An 8,700-nucleotide genomic window follows, 5' to 3' on the forward strand; every position below is an offset into this window, starting at 1 on the left:
TTATTACTTGAAATGATAATATAGCGGCTATGTATATTATAGCCTGTTTGCTGATTCAGGACTGTGATGAATTTTCATAGTGGTCTGGCTTTAACGGAATAAATACGGTTTAATTTTTCCTCCAAAAATAATTCCCAACACCTAGGTTAAAACTGCTGAAAATACGAGGAATCTTACCCGTTGTGGTCTATTGAGATTTTTGGGGAGAGGATGCAGTATCTGCCAAAACTGGGTAGTGGGAAAGGAGCAGTGGAGTTTTGAATGGAGCACAGAAAGCAGTAGCATATTTAAAGGAAATATATAGCCAAGCCATCTTTAGACTTTTAAAAAATATATATTTTTATTGATTTCAGAGAGGAAAGGAGAGGGAGAGAGAGAGACAGAAACATCAATGATGAGAATCATTGATCAGCTGCCTCCGGCACGCCCCCTACTGGGGACTGAGCCCACAATCCAGGCATGCGCTCTTGACCTGAATCAAACCGGCAACCCTTCCATCCGTAGGTCAACGCTCTACCCACTGAACTAAACTGGCTAGGGAAAAGACTTTTTCAGAATAGCTTGCTTAGGTGTCTGTAGGTGACCTAACAGAGAAACTATATTTATCATCTATCTAAGCTCTAAAAACGATGGCCGGACTCAGATGAAGAGTGATAACATGTCAGAAATGGTGATGCAGAGTGCAAAAGATGACGGAGATCCAGGATAAACAGCCACACATGACATTGGTCCCACGCCCTATATCAAATCCTGCCTGTTTAACCTAAAAGAGAAAGAAAAAAAGAACGCTTGAGAAAAACCCCAGAGCTAGGACGTAAATCTTCCATAGTCATAACCAAACAGGGTTTCTCTGTTTCCTGTTTAGAAGTCAGGCCCTGAGTCAGGAATCTGGGCTTCCCAAGACCTGAGCATCTTTAATGAATGTTTAGTGTACCTTCGACATAGACCAGACTCTGAGCTGTTTTTTCTTTCCTGGTGGAGGGTTAAGCCTGCATTGCTGTTGATAAGAATTTCTCGCAAATTGCCCATCAATAGGCATAATCCAGACTCTGAACCAAGTGAGCAGTCTACTCTCTGACCCTATACCAGGGCACCTGCACGCTGCATGACACTGCCCCTACCACTGTACGATCTCCACCCAGCTGAACTGGAACATCACTGGGTACCATTTTACTTGTGATTGTTCATCTCCATTTCACATTTCTTATGGCAGCTGTTCTGATCCTCAATATCACTCAATTTTACGACTCCACTCCATTCCATTCACTTTACTCTTAACAGACAGTCATGCTTCCTATTTCACAGAAAACAGAGACCATCACTGCTCAGGTAACAATAAGTCATAAGTATGACATCTCATATACAAGACCGCACGTTTGTTCTTTCTGACAAATGGTTTCACTAATATTGGCATCACCTTGAGGCAGACTCATTTTTCCCTTCTTTCAAGGAGATATGAAGCCTTCGAGAGAGTTCAAACTTCAGTCTGAGGGACTACTGACCCTCTGCTCTTTTTATTACTTTATGCTTCCTCAAGAAAATAAAACCTATCCAACTTTCTCTCTGATCTGCTTTGGATATCTTTTAATGAGGAGGAAGAGCTTAAAGTTTAGAAATCCTTTGACAAGGTAAACGTGGAATAGAATTGGCATGCGGGTGTACCCAACATGGATATGTTCCTGCAAATTCTACTGAGGGTGGGGATGTGAGGGTGAGAGCCGGGATGGGGAGAGAGTGAGGGGAAGATGAGCTTATAGGAAGGCCCCAACATGGGAAAAGAGGAAACTTGGGAGAACAAAGTGCCAATATTGATGCTTCACCATTTTGCTTAGTTTTGGTTTGGAATGTGAAAGACTACTTAGGAAGAAGAAGAAAGAAAAAACCAAGGCATTGCCTTACAAAAAAAAAAAAAAAAAGCAAAGGCAGAAAAGTTAAGAGAATGACCATGTTAAACATAATATTAGAGATTGTCTTAGTTTTTCTGAATGTGGCCTGACATCTCAACCAGGATCTTTGCCCAAGCATTAGTTACAATTTTATTATAGCAACAAAACCAACCATTCATTTGTGGTTTACGGTGGTAGCCAAGGGGGGGATAACCCCCGCTTTTAGATGGCAGTTTAGCTAAATTTAAGGGCAACATTGTTTGGTTTCCAGAGGGAGTATTCTCCCCTCCCCCCTACACCCCCTTTTTAACTTGATGAATTGTGGAACCATTTTTTCTCTAAGCAGTGATGGTGAACCTATGACACGCGTGTCAGAGGTGACATGCAAACTCATTTTTTTGGTTGATTTTTCTTTTTTAAATGGCATTTAAATATATAAAATAAATATCAAAATTATAAGTCTTTGTTTTACTGTGGTTGCAAATATAAAAACATTTCTATATGTGACATGGCACCAGAGTTAAGTTAGGGTTTTTCAAAATGCTGACATGCTGAGCTCAAAAGGTTCGCCATCACTGCTCTAGAGGTTCAAGTGGGAAAAACAAATCGTATTTAAGTAATACGTGGCATCTGGTTCAGCAAACAAATATAGCCTGGGCTCATTTAAAAACCTCATGTTTTCTCCGCAGAAGTGGTGTCTTTCTGTGGACCAGACCCAGGTTCAATTTCTCATTCAGCTCTTGACTTAAATTGAATGAGTCCCTATTGGAGGTAGACTGCTCTGCTGTGTGTCCTGGAGTCAATCTCTTCCAGGAGCTGAATGCCCTCAGGTAATGAGATGCCTTCTTGTTATTGCTCAGAGAGTCACTAATACTTTTCTGAGAGTCCATGTATAAAATTTAAGGGTGTATGCAACCACAGAATAAATTGAGTAGCTATTTTCTCATTAAGGCAAACTCTTACCTAAGGTATTATAGCAGGTTTTATTCCAGAGGGTTACTTCCGGTCTTTGGAAATCTTAGTTTTTTTCATATTTAATTTTATATAAACCAATTGGTTATTTATAAGTTTGTTTATAGAGTGTTTGTTTCACTGTGTTAGCACTAATTAGGAAATGTATAAAATCAATGTTCAATGAAGTGTGAGATAGTAATATAACTCTTTGAGAGGAGTATAAATGTGAGAATTGGAGATTTTATGGAGAACTCTCCTGCTGTTCTCTCAGTCAACATCTGTTTTGTTTTGTGTGACTATTTCTCCTGGCCTTTCTGAAACACAGAACCAAAGCAAAGCAGACTGGAAGGGGCTCAAAGTTAGTCCTGTATCCAGGGAACAAATTTAAGCTAATTGTTGCACCAGGGGTTTGAACCCATGACCTGGGCCTCATTATATCAAACTCTAACCAACTGAGCTAACTAATAAGGAAGCAACGTATGAGAGAAACCTGTTGTCAAGTTCAAAGCAATACATGATACTATGTCACGTGAGTATCACTGTTTCTATTGTCCAAATTAATCATAGGAAATTTGGAAACCATTTTTTTTTAGGAGCAGTTTCTGATAGACCTTATAACATTAGAAAAATTTTCAGGATTTAATAGTATGAATTTGGTGCCATGACAAATTTGGAGAATGACAATGCTCTCTGGACTTAATGAATTAAGTACTAGTACTAGTACTTTCAAAACAGGAGGAAAGATTTCTTTTCTACATATAGTCACAATGAGAAATGTAACAAGATACTGGAACTATTACCATCATCCTTCGTTTCCAGTAGGAAAGTGAGAATTGATTTGACTTCCTAACGACTCATCATCCCAGGCATATCAGAAATGTGTTATTTATCTATAACATTCCTTTAATTCTTTTAATAAAAAATATTTAGAGAAACCAAGATGGCGGCATAGGTAAACACTGGAAATTGCTGCCTCGCACAACCACTTCAAAAATACAAAAAATATTTATTGAGTTGCTTCTCCATGACAGGAATCGTCATTGGCAATGGGAATACAGAGATGACCAAGATGGACATGGCTTGGTTCCCCAGGAGCGTATCCTATATAATAAGAAAGGAATATGCTAATTATCCATTATGCTGAAATGTCACAACCAATCTACAAGTGATGGAGAGCTACAGGAGGGCAGGGCAGCAGGCAGAGAGCTACAGTAGGGCACAGCAGTGAGCTATGTGCAGCGGAGAGCTACCAGCGGTGATGGGCGGGTTGCCAGCTGAGGCAAGCAGCAGTGAGCTATTCGCATATGGATTTGTATTCAGGGTAATAGTATTATAGAAGAAGAATATAGTCAATAAATACTTAAGCAAATAAATGAGCAAGAATTGGTCATTAAATGCAGATAGTACATAATTTCTCAAACTTCAAAAATATATTATCCTAGAGGCACAAAGCATTGAAAATTATAGGCAAGTTGCTGTGGGTGTGGCCTGTTGAATGGAGTCAGATGAAAGCTCTCTATAATACCATAATTGAAGTATTTGCAGCACTTGTGCAGTTTTCATGGAAGAGTTTGGCTTTGAAATCACACATACCTGCCTTTTAATCCTACCTCCTCTGCTTGTTAGCGCTATGGACTTAGGAAAGGTTTTAACTCTCTTTGTCAGTTTCCTGGTCTGTAAAATGATGCAGCTTTGCTGTACTAAACAGTACAATATAAGTCAAACACATGGCACTTAGCAAGTACTCAGGAAATCTTATTTCTCCCTTCCAGTGGGGGAAAAAAAGAAATAGTGTTCTCTCTTACAATAACCAGGTGTAACTTATTTTTGACATTAGGTATGAAAAGTTTAGAAACACAGCAAAGAATTTGGACTATGTTACTTTGCAGAATGGTTTTATTAAAATACATACAATTCCCTCAAGAACATTGTTGCCTTTAAACTTAAAGGCAGTTCCAATAGAGCCCTGCTTTTCAAGACAAAATGAACATTTGCTAAATCATACTTAGCTTTTCACTAGTGATTTACAACAGTCTTTCTGGGAAGATACTTTCCTTCCCACTTTTGGAGTTGAGGAACAGAGCAGACAACAGGCTACAGGGAGAACTGCACATTTAACATCAACATTTTCAACTCCCTGTGCTCATCTCAGCAGTCCTTTTTCAGGTAGAGGTTTGGTATTTGAAAAGCAAAGGAATCAAGTTTCCTGGCACTCTGTAGCCTGAAACATTTATCACAAGAAATCCCAGGAGCTGGGGCCTGCCTTTGGAGATTAGAAGAATGCTGTGCATGTGGCAAGGGGTGTGGGAGAAGGGAGATGATTGGCCCTGAGGGAACGGCTTTCTGGAGGTTTCTAGGCTGCAGCCCTGCTGTCTCTCTATTAGTAACAAAAGACTTGCCTTCCTCTGCCCTAGGCATCTGGCTTTATCCCCAGCTGCTGCTCTGAGGCCAGAGTACAATAGAGAGAAAATATATAGGTGCTTCAGATTCAACGGCACTTAGTTTGGCAGTAGTGATGATAACAGTAATAATAATTATCTTAGTTATTATAATGATTTAATATTTAGATGTAAATTATAAATAGTATAAATAATTATATGAAATAAAATTATTTCTGTAATTATTAGTATAGAAATAATTATTTTTTTTTGCTGTACTAACAACTTCACACATATCACCTCTTTGAAACTCCAACCCCAATATTTTGATTCAGGTGCTATCATTTCCCCAATTCACAGAAGAGGAAACAGACACAGTTAAGTGAAGTCACTTCCCTCAAGTCACCTGACAGGTGCATGAAGGAGCTGGGATATTAACCCAGGCAGTAAAACCCAAAAGTCTAAGTTCTCTCTTTGCACACATTGACAAATCTATATTCAGCTTCGTTTCCTGTTTTGATCCAATGATGTATTGATCCAATGATGTGAAATATCAACAACGTTATCAACTGTGATCAATGATCCCAACATGGCAACAGGTGTCTTCCCCAGAAGAAACGGAAAGTACCTTCCCTTCTCCATCCCAGCTGGTGCTGCATGCTTGCACGGGGCTCTAATTGAATTAGCAAATGCAATAAATCCACTGAGTACAAAGGAGGAAGCATTTGTAATTTGGAGAAAGAATTTATATCTTTGGCTTGAAGTCAAAATAGCTATGTTTTATTCTCCTTTTTTTTTTCTTTTTGATGTCAAGTCATATTTTAGTCCTTGCTGTTTTTCCTTTTTTAAGTAAATGACCTCATGACTGTTTTCCTTTTGTGCTCCTAGATCCAAAGCCCAGATGATTTCTGACATAATTTTCTCAAACTTTGGATGTTTTCTTGGCCAATCTCTGAGCTCAACTCTGAAGAAGCCATTCGGGCTCATTTGCTACCAGACTCTGAGATGAGAGTTTGCACCCCCTGGGTTTTTATTGTTGGTTTTGTTTTGTTTTATAAAAGTGACTTTCATCCAAAATAATGCCGTGTTCCAGAAAAACTAAGAGGGGGTCATTGTTCACTTCACAGGACCCACACTAGGTGGAATTTTCTCCTGAGGTCACATGCAGTGGAAGAGTTGTCAAAAGCTAATGCTGCAGGTCACCAGCTTGGCACCCTCTTTCAAAGATGCCACCTGAAGTAACAAAGGCTTAGTGCTATTTTTGAAAAAGCAGGACCACAAGGTCTTTTGACCATGAGGACAAACACCCCTCAGCCATCCTTTTTGGTTTAATGTCATCCTGTGGTGGCTTTATTGTATTTCCACACTTATTACGGATCAGAAACTCAGGGAATTCAAAGCCCAAATGGAATTTTTGGCCTAATATTTTGGAGTACTCAGGTTAATCCAGTGCTTTCTAGCCTGCCTCATTCATTGGCATATCTGTAAATTTGTTTTAATATGATATTAGTCTTGGAAATGAGAATAAAAGATGGCGGAAAGAATGAACAAGAAAAAAAAAAACCCTCATAGACACAGACAGCAGTATGGTGATTACCAGAGGGAAAGGGGTGGGGGTGAGTTAGAGGAGCGTCAAGGGCAATAAACGGTGATGGAAGGAGACTTGACTTTGGGTAGTGAACAGGCAATACAATATACAGACGATGCATTATAGAATTGAAACCTATATAATTTTATTAACCAAAGTCACCCCATAAAAGCAGTAAACATTTTTTAAAAAAGAATGAGAGAGAGAAATTAGCTTTAGTCCCCCCTTTTTTTTGCCTCAAATTTTCGCTCAAAGAGAAAAAATAACTTATTCATCTAACACATATTGTGAGCACTTACTCTGTCCTGTGCACCATGTGGGGAGAAAGTGCTTTGAGTAAAATGAGGTGGTCCTGCCCACAGAACTTACCATCTAGAAGTCGAGATACATCAACAGTTACAAGAAAGTGTGATGGATGGCACAATAGCGATAAGAAGCTTTCTTTTAACACTTGGAGGACTTAATTGGTTATGGAATTTAATTTATTATCTACTAGAGGCCCAGTGCATGAAATTCAGCAAGGGTAGGGTCCCTAGGCCTGGCTGGTGATCAGGGCTGATCAGGGCCTTCTGGCTGCCAGCCAGGGCCTTCCTTCATTCTGCATGCCCCTAGTGGTCAGCACACATCATAGCGAGCAATCAAACTCCCAAGGGGACACTTTGCATATTAGCCTTTATTTTTATACTAGAGGTCCGGTGCACAAAAATTTGTGCACTCGGAGGGGAGGGAGGATGTTCCTCAGCCCGGCCTGTGCCCTCTCGCAGTCTGGGACCCCTCGGGAGATAACGACCTGCTGGCTTAGGCCTGCTCCCGGGTGGCAGAGGGCAGGCCTAATCCCTAGGTGCAGCCCCTGGTCGGGCTCAGAGCAGGGCCGATTGAGGAATTGGGGCGCTGCCCCCTGTCATGCACAGAGCAGGGCGGATTGGGAGGTTGCAATGCCACCCTCAGTCACGCTCAGGGTAGGGCCGACTGGGGGGTTGGGGCACCGCCCCCTGTCACACTCAAGGCAGGGTCGATGGGGAGGTTGCGGCACCACCCCCTGTCACACACAGAGCAGGGCTGATCAGGGGGTTGGGGCACCGCCACTGTCACACTCAGGGCAGGGCCGATGGAGAGGTTATGGCTCTACCCTGTCACACACAGAGCAGGGCCCGTGAGGTGGAGGGGTTTGGGCGCTGCACCCTGTCACACACAGAGCCGCAGGGCGATCAGGAGGTTAGGGAGCTCCCCCATATCAGGCACAGAGCAGGGCCGATCAGGGGGTTGGGGCGCCTTCCCCTGTCAGGAACAGAGCAGGGCTGATAGGGAGGTTGTGGCCCCGCCCTCCGGTCACACACAGAGCCACAGGGCGATCAGGGGGTTAGGGCGCTGCCCCCTGTCATGCTGATCCCGGTGCCGGGAGACCTCACGGCTCTGCTGATCCCGGTGCTGGGAGGCATATTGCCCTTTTACTATATAGAATAGAGGCCTGGTGCATGGGTGGGGGCCGGCTGGTTTGCCCTGAAGGGTGTACCAGATCAAGGTGGGGGTCCCCACTGGGGTGCCTGGCCAGCCTGGATGAGGGGATGATGGCTGTTTGCAGCTGGTCACACACCCTTCAGGGTGGGGGGCCCACTGGGGTGCCTGGCCAGTCTGGGTGAGGGGCTGAGGGCTGTTTTCAGGCTGGGACTGAAGCTCCCAACTGCTCCTTTTTTTCTTTTTTTTCTTTTTTATTCTGAGCCAGCTTTAGCTCTGAGGCTCCAGCTCTTAGGCCTCTGCTCCTGAAAGCAGGTATCTGCTTTGTTTAGGTTCTACAATCGAAACTCTGTATCAACTCCAGGTCTGAGATCCCGGCTAGCTGAAAGCTGGTTTCTGGGGTTTTGTTTAGCTTCTATTTTTGTAACTATGTTTCAAA

This window comes from Myotis daubentonii, chromosome 7 (genome assembly GCF_963259705.1).
Source record: "Myotis daubentonii chromosome 7, mMyoDau2.1, whole genome shotgun sequence".
Classification (NCBI taxonomy): domain Eukaryota; kingdom Metazoa; phylum Chordata; class Mammalia; order Chiroptera; family Vespertilionidae; genus Myotis; species Myotis daubentonii.